The sequence below is a fragment of the Rattus rattus genome, chromosome 3 (assembly GCF_011064425.1).
Source record: "Rattus rattus isolate New Zealand chromosome 3, Rrattus_CSIRO_v1, whole genome shotgun sequence".
Lineage (NCBI taxonomy): Eukaryota > Metazoa > Chordata > Mammalia > Rodentia > Muridae > Rattus > Rattus rattus.
In genome coordinates this window covers 134634685-134649031 of record NC_046156.1, presented here as the reverse complement: position 1 = coordinate 134649031, position 14347 = coordinate 134634685, and the positions used below count along the sequence as shown (strand labels likewise).

The window sequence follows — 14347 nt, the reverse complement described above, 5'->3', positions numbered from 1 at the left end:
CATACTGCAGGGCACGTGCAATAGGAAAAGGGACAGGAGGATTTACTCCCTCGGGTCCCAACAGCTGGGGAGTATGAGTGCAGTCTAAGTTTTATGGTTTCTTTTGTCTCATTTATTGTTTTTTTTTTTTTTTTTCAGAGCTGGGGACCGAACCCAGGGCCTTGCGCTTGCCTTGCGCTTGCTAGGCAAGTGCTCTACCACTGAGCTAAATCCCCAACCCCTTAATAGATGTCTTTTTTTTTTTTTTTTAAAGATTTTTATTTATTATATATAAATACACTGTAGCTGTTCAGACACACCAGAAGAGGGCATCAGATCTCATTACAGATGGTTGTAAGCCACCATGTGGTTGCTGGGATATGAACTCAGGACCTCTGGAAGAGCAGTCAGTGCTCCTAACCACTGAGCCATCTCTCCAGCCCCTCATTTATTGTTTTAAAGATCATTAAAGCTATACCTTTTTTTTTTTTTAATTTGGAGAGAATGATGTAAAAAAGATTGGGGTTTCTTAGCAACAACAACAACAACAAAACACACACACACACACACACACACACACACACACACACGTCCTGTAACTGATAATATTTGAGATTCTCTTTTTTTCTGGAAATGCATTTTCATGTTTCATATGCTATCTCAGCTGACAGTTAATACCTGAGAAACCATGAAATCATGTTTCTAGTTCTATGTTCACAAACTACTTCTTGAAAGGACCATTTTTTCCCTTTGAATTCAGATCTTACTATAAATCCTTGGCTGCCTTGGAACTCACTATGTAGACCAGATGTATGTTTTAATTTTACTGTCTGTCTGGCTCTTTTTCCCCTCCAATTCTGAATATTTTATTAGTTGCTTAACAATGGAGGAACCCTGAAGCCTAGCATGTTTTCTAAATCTGAGGTATGCTTCAATTTTTATTTTTGTGTGTTTGTTTTGTTTTTTGAGGCAAGTAGGACCTCACTATGTAGTCTTGGCTGTCCTGGAACTTCTACAGAGACAAAGCTTGTGTTGAATTTGCTTCAGTCCTGTCTCTGCCTCCCAAGCTTGAAAACATGACAACACACAAACAGCTAATTTTTTAACCTTGATTTTTAAAACAGATTCTCACATGTATAGTAAGGGAATTGTCTCTAACCTATAAGACCCTAAAACACACATAGTAAGATTCACTCTGCTGTGTTGGATTGTTTCCGTAAGTTACTCAAGCTCTGTCAGTAGAACACTGTTCAACCCAAGTGTACTTATAAGTTTAGGTTTTTAGAAATGTGGTTGGAGATGGGGACATATACACACGTCACTGCAATGTCCTAGAACTAGTTTCCTTGGGGAGGGTGTTCTATAAAGTTTTGTTGTAATAACCAGTTAATCCCTACTCTTCATTCCAAACGACTGAACCTTGAGGCAGTGGGGCAAGCCAAGGCACATTGCTGGTTTTAGAATCTTGTCTCTGGAATTTGCATTCCTTGTTATCTTGTGAGATCAGGGACTCTCCCTTCCTTCCCCAAACACCCAGCCAAGGCCTCACAGAATACTCCTCACAGTATTTCCTTTCAACTGACTTTCATGATGCAGAGCCATGGACTGCAGGAGGAATGTTGAGAAACCCTCCTTTCACAAGTGTATGAATATTTTCATCCCTGAGTTTGAGTCTTTTCCTTGATTACTTAAGATCAGTTTTGCTTTCTCCAACATAACATTTACATGTAGTCTATAGTTGAGTATTTATTATAACTGCATTCTTCTGTTTCCTGTTTCTTTACCTGAATTCTGCTGTGAAAACAACAACTACTGGACATAGTTCTTACAATCAATTTATGGAAGACAATAGTATCTGTCTTCTTCTCTACACATCTTTATGCTGTGAAGATTGTCACCTCGGTGTTGTGCAGGGCAGAAGTATCACTGGGGCTTATCGGCCAGTCAGTCTAGCCAAAATGCTGAGCTTCTGGTTCTGTGAAAGACCCTGCCTCAAGTGAATAAGGCAGAGAATGACAGAGTAGGACACTCAAAGCCTTCCTATCTTCTGCATGTATACAAAGGAGTGTGTGCAGTAGCCCTCTGCAGGCTCCATGCCCACACACACACACACACACACACACACACACACACACACACACACACACACACAGAGAGAGAGAGAGAGAGAGAGAGACAGAGAGAGAGAGAGAGAGAGAGAGAGAGAGAGAGAGAGAGAGAGAGAATACAGAAGCAGCACTAACTTTTTTGCTTTGAAATATTATAAAGCCTATGTTTGATCAGTGTGGATAGTGCCTTTAATTATTGACATTGGCTAAATCTGCTGTGTTCCTTGTTTTAGCAGAATGACTCAACTGGGGTTTGTAAACCATTAAACAAGTGTGAATGATTTTCTATAGACTGTCACAGCAGATCAAAGTATTCTGCTCCAGAAACATGCTAACAAGTCTGCCAAATGACACAACTTTGTCCTTCTCAGATTACCAAGTTTTCCTACTTACTACACAGTATACAAGGCCTGTAGAGAGGGTATGACCCATTTAGTCCCAATATCATCTTTTTTTTTTTAAACCTCTCCCCTGATTTTAATTATTCCTTTCAATCTATTGTTTGCATTTTTTTTAATGTTCAGTGTTTTATTTTACCAGTGGTATAAGTTTTTTCTTTTTTTTCTTTTTTTCTTTATTAACTTGAGTATTTCTTATTTATTTATTTATTTTATTTATTTTTTTTTATTATTAACTTGAGTATTTCTTATATACATTTGAGTGTTATTCCTTTCCGGTTTCGGCAAACATCCCCCCCCCTCCCCTTCCTTATGGGTGTTCCCCTCCCAACCCTCCCCCATTGCTGCCCTCTCCCCAACAGTCTAGTTCACTGGGGTTCAGTCTTAGCAGGACCCAGGGCTTCCCCCTTCCATTGGTGCTCTTACTAGGATATTCATTGCTACCTACAAGGTCAGAGTCCAGGGTCAGTCCATGTATAGTCTTTGGGTAGTGGCTTAGTCCCTGGAAGCTCTGGTTGGTTGGCATTGCTGTACATATGGGGTCTCGAGCTCCTTCAAGCTCTTCCAGTTCTTTCTCTGATTCCTTCAACAGGGGTCCTGTTCTCAGTTCAGTGGTTTCCTGCTGGCATACGCCTCTGTATTTGCTGTATTCTGGCTGTGTCTCTCAGGAGCGATCTGCATTCACATTTTGATCATCCGTCTTGAGTTTCATTTGTTCTAGGCATCTAGGGTAATTCAAGCATTTGGGCTAATAGCCACTTATCAATGAGTACATACCATGTATGTCTTTCTGTGATTGGGTTAGCTCACTCAGGATGATATTTTCCAGTTCAACCATTTGCCTCAATTTCATAAAGTCATTGTTTTTTGATAGCTGAGTAATATTCCATTGTGTAGATGTACCACATTTTCTGTATCCATTCCTCTGTTGAAGGGCATCTGGGTTCTTTCCAACTTCTGGCTATTATAAATAAGGCTGCTATGAACATAGTGGAGCACGTGTCTTTTTTATATGTTGGAGCATCTTATGAGTGAATGCCCAGGAGAGGTATGGCTGGGTCCTCAGGTAGTGCAATGTCTAATTATCTGAGGAACCTCAGACTGATTTCCAGAATGGTTGTACCAGTCTGCAATCCCACCAACAATGGAGGAGTGTTCCCTTTCTCCGCATCCTCGCCAGCATTTGCTGTCACCTGAGTTTTTGATCTTAGCCATTCTCACTGGTGTGAGGTGAAATCTCAGGGTTGTTTTGATTTGCATTTCCTTATGACTAGATGTTGAACATTTCTTTTAGGTGTTTCTCGGCCATTCGGCATTCCTCAGCTGTGAATTCTTTGTTTAACTCTGAACCCCATTTTTTAATAGGGTTATTTGTCTCCCTGCTGTCTAACTTCTTCAGTTCTTTGTATATTTTGGATATAAGCCCTCTATCTGTTGTATGATTGGTAAAGATCTTTTCCCAATCTGTTGGTTGCCGTTTTGTCCTAACCACAGTGTCCTTTGCCTTACAGAAGCTTTGCAGTTTTATGAGATCCAATTTGTCCATTCTTGATCTTAGAGCATAAGCCATTGGTGTTTTGTTCAGGAAATTTTTCCAGTGCCCATGTGTTCCAAATGCTTCCCCACTTTTTTCTTCTATTAGTTTGAGTGTATCTGGTTTGATGTGGAGGTCCTTGATCCACTTGGACTTAAGCTTTGTACAGGGGTGATAAGAATGGATCGATCTGCATTCTTCTACATGTTGACCTCAGTTGAACCAGCACCATCTGCTGAAAATGCTATCTTTTTTCCATTGGATGGTTTTGGCTCCTTTGTCAAAAAATCAAGTGACCATAGGTGTGTGGGTTCATTTCTGGGTCTTCAATTCTGTTCCATTGGTCTATCTGTCTGTCTCTGTTCCAATACCATGCAGTTTTAATCACTATTGCTCTGTAATACTGCTTGAGTTCTGGGATAGTGATTCCCCCTGAAGTCCTTTTATTGTTGAGGATAGTTTTAGCTATCCTGGGTTTTTTGTTATTCCAGATGAATTTGCAAATTGTTCTGTCTAACTCTTTGAAGAATTGGATTGGTATTTTGATGGGGATTGCATTGAATCTGTAGATCGCTTTTGGCAGAATGGCCATTTTTACTATATTAATCCTGCCAATCCATGAGCATGGGAGATCTTTCCATCTTCTGAGATCTTCTTCAATTTCTTTCTTCAGAGTCTTGAAGTTCTTATTGTACAGATCTTTCCCTTGCTTGGTTAAAGTCACACCGAGGTACTTTATATTATTTGGATCTATTATGAAGGGTGTCGTTTCCCTAATTTCTTTCTCGGCTTGTTTCTCTTTTGTGTAGAGGAAGGCTACTGATTTATTTGAGTTAATTTTAGACCCAGCCACTTTGCTGAAGTTGTTTATCAGCTTTAGTAGTTCTCTGGTGGAACTTTTGGGATCACTTAAATATACTATCATATCATCTACAAATAGTAATATTTTGATTTCTTCTTTTCCGATTTGTATCCCCTTGACCTCCTTTTGTTGTCTGATTGCTCTGGCTAGAACTTCAAGAACTATATTGAATAAGTAGGGAGAGAGTGGGCAGCCTTGTCTAGTCCCTGATTTTAGTGGGATTGCTTCAAGTTTCTCTCCATTTAGTTTAATGTTAGCAACTGGTTTGCTGTATATGGCTTTTACTATGTTTAGGTATGGGCCTTGGATTCCTATTCTTTCAGGACAGTTTTTGTTTATATTTTTATCATGCGAAGGGTGTTGAATTTTGTCAAATGCTTTCTCAGCATCTAATGAAATGATCATGTGGTTTTGTTCTTTTCAGTTTGTTAATCTATGTCTTTTTATTGGGGAGTTGAGGCCATTGATGTTGAGAGATATTAAGGAATAGTGATTATTGCTTCCTGTTATATTCATACTTGGATGTGTTATGTTTGTGTGCTTTTCTTCTCTTTGTTTTGTCGCCAAGACGATTAGTTTCTTGCCTCTTCTTGGGTATAGTTTTCCTCTTAGCACAGCTTTCATCGTGTCCCTTATGTTGGGCTTTACCATTTATTATCCTTTGTAGCGCTGGATTTGTAGAAAGATATTGTGTAAATTTGGTTTTGTCATGGAATATCTTGGTTTCTCCATCTATGTTAATTGAGAGTTTTGCAGGATATAGTAGCCTGGGCTGGCATTTGTGTTCTCTTAGGGTCTGATATGACATCAGTCCAGGATCTTCTAGTGTCTTCATAGTTTCTGGCAGAAAAGTCTGGTGTGATTCTGATAGGTCTGCCTTTATATGTTACTTGACCTTTTCCCTTACTTGCTTTTTAATATTCTTTCTTTATTTTGTGCGTTTGGTGTTTTGACTATTATGTGACTGGGGAGGTGTTTCTTTTCTGGTCCAATCTATTTGGAGTTCTGTAGGCTTCTTGTATGCCTATGGGTATCTATTTTTTTAGGTTAGGGAAGTTTTCTTCTATGATTTTGTTGAAGATATTTACTGGTCCTTTGAGCTGGGAGTCTTCACTCTCTTCTATACCTATTATCCTTAGGTTTGATCTTCTCATTGAGTCCTGGATTTCCTGTATGTTTTGGACCAGTAGCTTTTTCTGCTTTTACATTATCTTTGACAGTTGAGTCAATGATTTCTATGGAATCTTCTGCTCCTGAGATTCTCTCTTCCATCTCTTGTATTCTGTTGGTGAAGCTTGTATCTACAGCTCCTTGTCTCTTCTTTTGGTTTTCTATATCCAGGGTTGTTTCCATGTGTTCTTTCTTGATTGCTTGATTTCCATTTTAATTCCTTCAACTGTTTGATTGTGTTTTCCTGGAATTCTTTCAGGGATTTTTGTGACTCCTCTCTATGGGCTTCTACTTGTTTATTTATGTTTTTCTGGAATTCTTTTAGGAATTTTTGCGATTCCTCTCTGTAGGCTTCTACTTGTTTATTTATGTTTTCCTGTGTTTCTCTAAGGGAGTTCTTCATGTCTTTCTTGAAGTCCTCCACCATCATGATCAAATATGATTTTGAAACTAGATCTTGCTTTTCTGGTGTGTTTGGATATTCCGTGTTTGCTTTGGTGGGAGAATTGGGCTCCGATGATGCCATGTAGTCTTGGTTTCTGTTGCTTGGGTTCCTGCGCTTGCCTCTCGCCATCAGATTATCTCTAGTGTTACTTTGTTCTGCTATTTCTGACAGTGGCTAGACTGTCTTATAAGCCTGTGTTTCAGGAGTGCTGTAGACCTGTTTTCCTGTTTTCTTTCAGCCAGTTATGGGGACAGAGTGTTCTGCTTTCGGGCGTGTAGTTTTTCCTCTCTACAGGTCTTCAGCTGTTCCTGTGAGCCTGTGTCTTGAGTTCACCAGGCAAGTTGTTTGTAGCAGAAAAGTTTGTCTTACCTGTGGTCCCCAGGCTCAAGTTTGCTCGCGGGGTGTTGCCTATGAGCTCTCCGAGGCCTCAGCAACCAGGAAGATCTGCGCCGCCCTTTCCGGGAGGTTCCGTGCACCAGGGTTCCAGATAGCTTTTGTTTTCCTCTGGGATCAGTACTGTGTGCAGCGTGCAGTCTCTTCTGGTTTCCCAGGCGTGTCCGCCTCTCTGAAGGTTTAGCTCTCCCTCCCACGGGATTTGGGTGCAGAGAACTGTTTATCCGGTCGGTCCCTTCAGGTGCGGTGTCTCAGATGCAGTGGACCTGCTGCTCCTGGGCCCTCCTCCCCTGGTACCCAGAGGCCATTATACAGTTTCCTCCTGGGCCAGGGATGTGGGCAGGGGTGGGCAGCGTTGGTGGTCTCCTCCGCTCTGCTGCCTCAGGAGTGCCCGCCCGACCAGGCGTCGAGAACTCCCCTCCAGGGGGCCTGGGAGCAGAGAGCTGCTGAGGGCAGGGATCCTCCGCTGGTCCGGGACTCTCGAGTATTTCTTATTTATATTTCGAATGTTATTCCCTTTCCCGGTTTCCTGGCTTAACATCCCCCTCCCCCCTCCCCCCCTCCCCTTCTATATGGGCTTCCCCTCCCCATCCTCCCCCCCTTGCTGCCCTCTCCCCAACAGTCTAGTTCACTAGGGGTTCAGTCTTGGCAGGACCCAGGGCTTCCCCTTCCACTGGTGCTCTTACTAGGATATTCATTGCTACCTATGAGGTCAGAGTCCAGGGTCAGTCCATGTATAGTCTTTAGGTAGTGGCTTAGTCCCTGGAAGCTCTGGTTGCTTGGCATTGTTGTTTATATGGGGTCTCCAGCCCCTTCAAGCTCTTCCAGTTCTTTCTCTGATTCCTTCAACGGGGGTCCTATTCTCAGTTCAGTGGTTTGCTGCTGGCATTCGCCTCTGTATTTGCTGTATTCTGGCTGTGTCTCTCAGGAGTGATCTACATCCGGTTCCTGTCGGCCTGCACTTCTTTGCTTCATCCATCTTGTCTAATTGGGTGGCTGTATATGCATGGGCCACATGTGGGGCAGGCTCCAGTTTCATCTTAATCACATATCTTTTTCCCAGGCAACCAATTCAGAATCTGAAATCTGAAAGCAGTACAGCTTTTATGCAAACATCTCTGCCTATCATTATCCATAATGTAAAACTCAACACAGAATAATTATGTTTTATTTGGAAAATTTGATCTTGCTTGTATATTTTTTGTTTGTTTTAATCTTTTGTTTATTTATTCAGTCATTTTTGAAGCAGGGACTCCTGTAGTCCAGACTGGCCTTGAACTTACTGTGTAGCCAAGGATGATCTTGAACTCTTTATCCTTCTGCCTCCAGAAGCCTGAGTGCTGAGATCACAGGCATGCCCTGGCAGGCATGCACCAGCAAGTCTGGCTATGTGATGCTCAGGACGGTCCATAGGCTTCATGCATTCTTGGCAACTGACCTTGCTGGTATTTAAATGTATTATCTGTGTATATATAATATTCTAAATGTATTGATAACTCTATGTATGCACGTACATGTTTATTCATGTGTTTACACACCCAAACCTCTAAAGGGTTAACAGAACTGGAAATCAGAAGACATGGAGATACTGTTTTAATAATTGTTTTATATTTTATTAAAGTAATGCACAAAGAGTTACACCTTCTCTTTTCAATAAACAGGGCTATCAGGAAATAGTTGATTGTATCTTCCCTGCTTCCATCTCTAACTCTAAACCTTTTGAATAACCAAGTGGTAGGTAGCAACCTTTTTATAGTTTTAAAGCAGCTTGTCTTTCTAGATTTGCTTGTGACTTCCTGGGACATAAGACTCCAGGCTTCAGTTTTCCAAAAGAAAATAATCCTATCCTATAGTGAAAATTCTACTTTATACTGGCTGAAGTTGCAAAAATAAAACTAGAGAAATTATCGTAACAAGTAATGGTGAAGATACACCTGGACAGTATTGCTGTATCGCTAGCAGGAATCTACACTAGTGTAGCTATTATTGGCCAAATGGTCAAATATAGAGTTACCATGAGTAAGCAGCTGCATGCCAGGTGTATAGTGGGAGAAATGGAAAACAGTGCCACCCTGAAGTGTACACAAGAAGTCGGACTAGCAGCAACACCGTGCATCAGTGAAAAGGAATGAAGCAATCTTATGCACTGCAACAGCAATGACTTAAAAATACAACATGCAAAAGACATAGACACAAAAGATCCTGTATCCTATGACTCTGGGTATAAGAAAGGTTAAGAAAAGGAAAACCCGTGGGGACTAAAATCAGATTAGTGTGTTGATTGCAAGGTTCTAGAGAGTGACTGCTTGGGGTGAGAGTCTGGTGTGATTGATTGCTCAACCCTGTGGATATGCTCAGAGCTATTGACCTGCACTATTTTCTTCCAAGACAGTTTCTCTGTGTAACAAGTTCTGACTATTCTGGACTTGCTTTATAGGATAGACTGTCTTCAAACTCACAGAGATCTTCATGTCTCTGCTTCCTGAGTGCTAGAATTTTAAGTGGGTGAGTTAATTGTTATCTAAAATGCATGTCAATAAAGTCATGCAAAGAAAAGTAGAGGTTAGCATGATAGCTCAGCAGGTAAAGGCATGTGCTGCCCAGACTGATGACCTGAGCTTGACCCCAAGACTCATGTGACAGAAGTACAGAACTGATTCATGCTAGTTTTTCTCTGATGTTCACATGCACTGTGTGGAATGAGCAGACTCGCCCACATACACAACTACAAATGAATAATAGAAATGCTTACCTAACAGATCCTTCCACATTTTTACAGATTATAGAATTTGTTATTTTGTATACTGCCATGGTCATTCTTTTACTTTGAAAATGTATTTCAATTTAAATTCTTGACCTGGTTATTAGATCTACAACATTGTCTCTAGTTTCTTATAATGATTCTTTGTATTTATGCTAAATTTCAATATTTTATGACAAAAGTGTCATCATCCCACCTTGGGCAGTGTCCCAGGAGCAGTTCCAGCCATACTGCCCCAGCCCAATCCAGCGAGAGGTGGTCTACCCAGAGATGGCATCAGTTCTGCAGAAGGAAGGCTGGGTTTCCATGACAGCCAGTCTCTTTGCCTATTGCTTTGTAAGACCCAGACTACTTCATTCTTGCTTTCTGCCAGTTAACCATAAGGCAGGGCTCCTACCTCCACTCAGCAGATTCAACCAATTTCTTGAAGTGCTCAGAAAACTCAGGAAACATGTTTACTGGTTTATTCTGAAGGATATTTCAAGGGACACAGCTGAAGTGAGGCACAGAGTAAAGCATGGGGAAGAGTGTGGAACTTCAGTGGTCTAAGGCCTCCACTCTTCAGGAACTTCCACATGTCCTGATATTGGGAAGCTCTGTGAACACTGTCCTTGGGCTTTTATAGAAGCTTCATTGTACATGCATGATTGATTAAATCATGGGCCATTCACAGTGAATTTAACTTGTAATGTTCCCTTTCTCCTTGGATTGAGGTTGTAAGGCTGAAAGTCCTAACCTTCTAATTCGCCCATGGCCTTTCTAGTGATCAGTTCCTATCTTAAGTGACTTGGGAGATGCCAGAGATAGCCAACTCAGCATACAAAATAGTGCCGATCACTTTGTATGCTCCAAGTATACTCTCAGGAAGGATGGGGAAGGAAGAACATTTACCGTAATCAGAGTATGAAAAACCCATGCCAGAAGCATGCCAAATTAGGCAAGAATTGAAGGTTTTTAATGTAGGATGTTGACAAAAAGAAAACATTGGTGATCAGGAGAAACTACAATAAGACAGATATTAAAGCTAAATATAGGCAGGTAGGGCAGGCAGCATTAAAGGTCCTTCACAAGCATGAGAGAAGAAAGCAGAGGACCAAAAATGGTACAGTGAGGTGAAGGACTGAGTGGTATTAGTGGATGATCAGATCTTGGAAACTTGTAAGGAGAATAAAGAAAGGGTCAAATATTGGCCCCACTCAATTACAGTGACATAAAATGGATTGGAAACCTCCAGAAGGAGTTTGAAAACTAATTTCCAAGGACTATATCAAAGATTGCAAACCATCTAAAAGGCAATGTTAGTGGGCAATTGAAGGAGCTTGTTAGAGCCACAGCCAGGACCTACTCATGCTTTAGGTCTTTGTGTAGTCAGTGTGAACTGTCAATTTGACAGAGTCTAGAGTCATCTGAGGGACAGGCCTCCTCACATGGCTTTGGGGGTTTTTATTTTCAGTAAGAAGATCCTCCTACAATGGGTGGCACCATTTTCCTGGCTGCAATCTTGGACTGTATAAAATGGAGAAGGTGAGCCAACATACGAGCTCCATCCTTTGCTTACTGACTGCAGTTGCCATGTGACCTGCAGCTTCCAGCTTCTTCTGTCTTGACTTCCTTCCCATGACGAACTGTACCTGGAAATGAGCCATAAATATACCCAACCTCTCTCCCTTAAGCTACTTTCATTGTGGCATTTTGTCACAGCATCTGGAAAATAAACTAATGGTCTTGATAATGTAACAGCTGACACTGTCTGGGCAGGAGGAGATAAGGAAACCAGAGCCCAGAAGAGGAAATTTACCAGAATCTTAACATTTATCGGGAAGAAAGCAGAAAATAAGCTCTGTCAAAATACACATCAACCGATGAATAGATAAGTAAAATGTAGAACATAAAGATTATGGAATATTACTTACCCTATGGAAGAATGGAATGCTGATATTTGTAATAATGCATGTGAACCTTGAAAGCACCGTACTATATGTAATAAACAGAAAGGAACACAGAGTTTGATTTTACTTGCACAAAAATATCAAGAAGAAAATTTGCAGAGGCTGAAGGCAGCGTGGTGATTAGCAGGGCTGGCAGAAGACAGAGTTGTTAGCAGATAGAGCTACAGTTGGGGAATGATAACATCCTGAAAATACATAGTGGTGCTGGATGGACAACAGTGATGCTGCCCTCAAAGGCATTGGCCTATACACCTGGAAAAGGCTAACGTGGTAAGCTATTGGTTAGGCTTATTTGTGTCATGGTCTCTGTTGCACACATCTGCATAACTTCTTGCTGTCCACAATCACCATGCTAGCTGAAAAGACATTGTTTTGTCATTCTTGCTTTGTTTCTTATTTTTATTTATTATTACCTTTATTTTTTCTTGACATTCTGACAAAAAGCTTGAATGAGTTGTTACCAAACCCACTCTACTAAGAATGATTCTAGATTTTTCTGCTGTAGAAATATGATCCTTATTTCTGGGTCAAGAAATGTAAATGAAACCAAGCAATAACTCTGTATCCTACACTTTGTATCCTCCTTTAGAAAGCAAGAAAGCAGGGAAGTGGAGGCCGCAGCCTGAGACACTGCCAGGGTCGGGGTGAGGGGAGTGAAGTCTGTGGGAGCCCCGGCCCAAGAAATGCTGCTGCCCTGGAGCCCGGTTGGAGGCCTCCCTTCCCATTAAGTGCCTCTTTGCAAAGCACCGGCCCCACCCCTATGCTCACTGGTACTACTACAGAGCATCGCACCATGGCGGGTGGAGGAGGTGCAGCACAACCCAAAGGACCAGCTGCAGGCAACAAGATCTGTCAGTTTAAGCTGATCCTCTTGGGCGAGTCTGCAATGGGCAAATCCAGCCTGGTGCTCCGTTTTGTCAAGGGGCAGTTCCACGAGTATCAGGAGAGCACAGTTGGAGCAGCTTTCCTCACACAGACTGTCTGCTTAGGTGACACAACGGTCAAGTTTGAGATCTGGGACACAGCTGGGCGAGAGCGATATCACAGCCTGGCCCCGATGTAATATCGGGGTGGGGGAGCAAGCAGCCATTGTGGTCTATGACTTCACCAACACAGATACATTTGCATGGGCCAAGAATTGGGTGAAGGAGTTACAGAGGCAGGCCAGCCCTAACATCGTCATTGCACTAGCGAGTAACAAAGCAGACCTGGCCAGCAAGAGAGCCGTAGAGTTTCAGGAAGCACAAGCCTACGCAGATGACAACAGTTTGCTGTTCATGGAGACGTCCGCGAAGACTGCAATGAATGTGAATGAAATTTTCATGGCAATAGCTAAGAAGCTTCCTAAGAATGAGCCCCAGCATGCAGCTGGTGCTCCAGGCCGAAACAGGTGTGGATCTGCAGGAGAGCAACCCAGCCAGCCGGAGCCAGTGCTGCAGCAACTGAGCCCCCTTACCTGCCACTGACCCTACTCCCCCACCAGAATGACCCGACTGGAATCTACTCTAACCAATCGCACTTAACAACTCCGGCCACTACTCGGGGCAGGGGAAGGGTCCATCATGAATTCTCCACATAACTTTGATCCTAGGCCGGAGGGAGTTATTCCACCTGCACCTTTCTGTACAAATACTAATTCAAATTTAAGTCTTAAGTCACTTTTTAAATATATATGATCTTCTGCTCTTCCCTGTTCCCTTTCTACTGCTCCCCCACTTGCCCTTTGCTGGTAGTAGCCATGCTCCTGTGCTCTTCATCCCAGGACAGGGCTTGGAACAGTTACCCTTTCCTTCCTTCTTGCTGGAGAGCAGACTCAGCAAGAATACCCACATCGACCTTGTTGGGAGCCGTCTTGGGCTGGGGCAGTGGGCAGGCCCTGGGCTGGGGAAAGGACAGGCAGCTCTTTCCTCAGCTGGCTGTCAATCAGGCTGCAGCCCCCTCCCCATCTGATTCCCAGCTGGGAGAGAAACCGCAGCATTACTTAAGCATCATTTGTGACAGCCACACCCATGGCCCAGGCTTCCTCCACCCTTAGTCACCCTGACCTCTGGCTCTGAGCCCTGTACTGACCAAATCATGATGATGAGTATTCGGGGGTGAGTGGGTAAGGGGGGGGGAGTGGGAGGGATGGAACCAACTTTTTCTGTATTTTGTATTGTATGTTTTCTCCAACATGTAACCAATATAGTCAGCCGATCGATCTACCACAAAAAAAAAAAAAAAAAGCCCACCCACTCATACCTTAACACTAGCTCAGTCTTTCTGATCAGATGGTAGGCTGGTAGGCCACCAATAAGCTAGCTGCATCTCCCTTCTGACCCTGCAGCTCACTGTGGTTCTCGGACCTGCTTCTGTGCTGGCATCACATGGAAACATGCAAAAAATGATTAATCTTGGGTACAGTCCCAGACCCACTGAGTCCAAGTCTGCATCTTAACACATGTCCAAGTTTCTTATGCACACCAGCATCTGTGAAGCTCAGATCTCTAATCATACTTTCAAATTCACACCACTTCCTTATGCACAGCATAGAAACATTTTTCTCTTCCAAGAAAGAAAGTTAAAGCAGGAAACAAACATTAGTGGCAAGTTTGCTCTGTGATAGATACTAATGTATGAATTTCCACAGTGATAGTTAATACATAAAATAATAATAGAATTGTAAAGAGCTGTTCCCATCGAGGTGAAGAAACCAGTTCAGCTATTCCACTGTCATCTAGCCAGTATGAACCAGAACTGGCATTTGAC

At 42.4% G+C, this 14347-nt stretch overlaps 1 pseudogene; it reads left to right on the top strand.

Moving 5' to 3' along the window:
* Positions 1–12377: 12377 nt before the first annotated feature.
* LOC116897005 lies at positions 12378–13286 on the top strand (annotated as a pseudogene).
* Positions 13287–14347: the final 1061 nt, after the last annotated feature.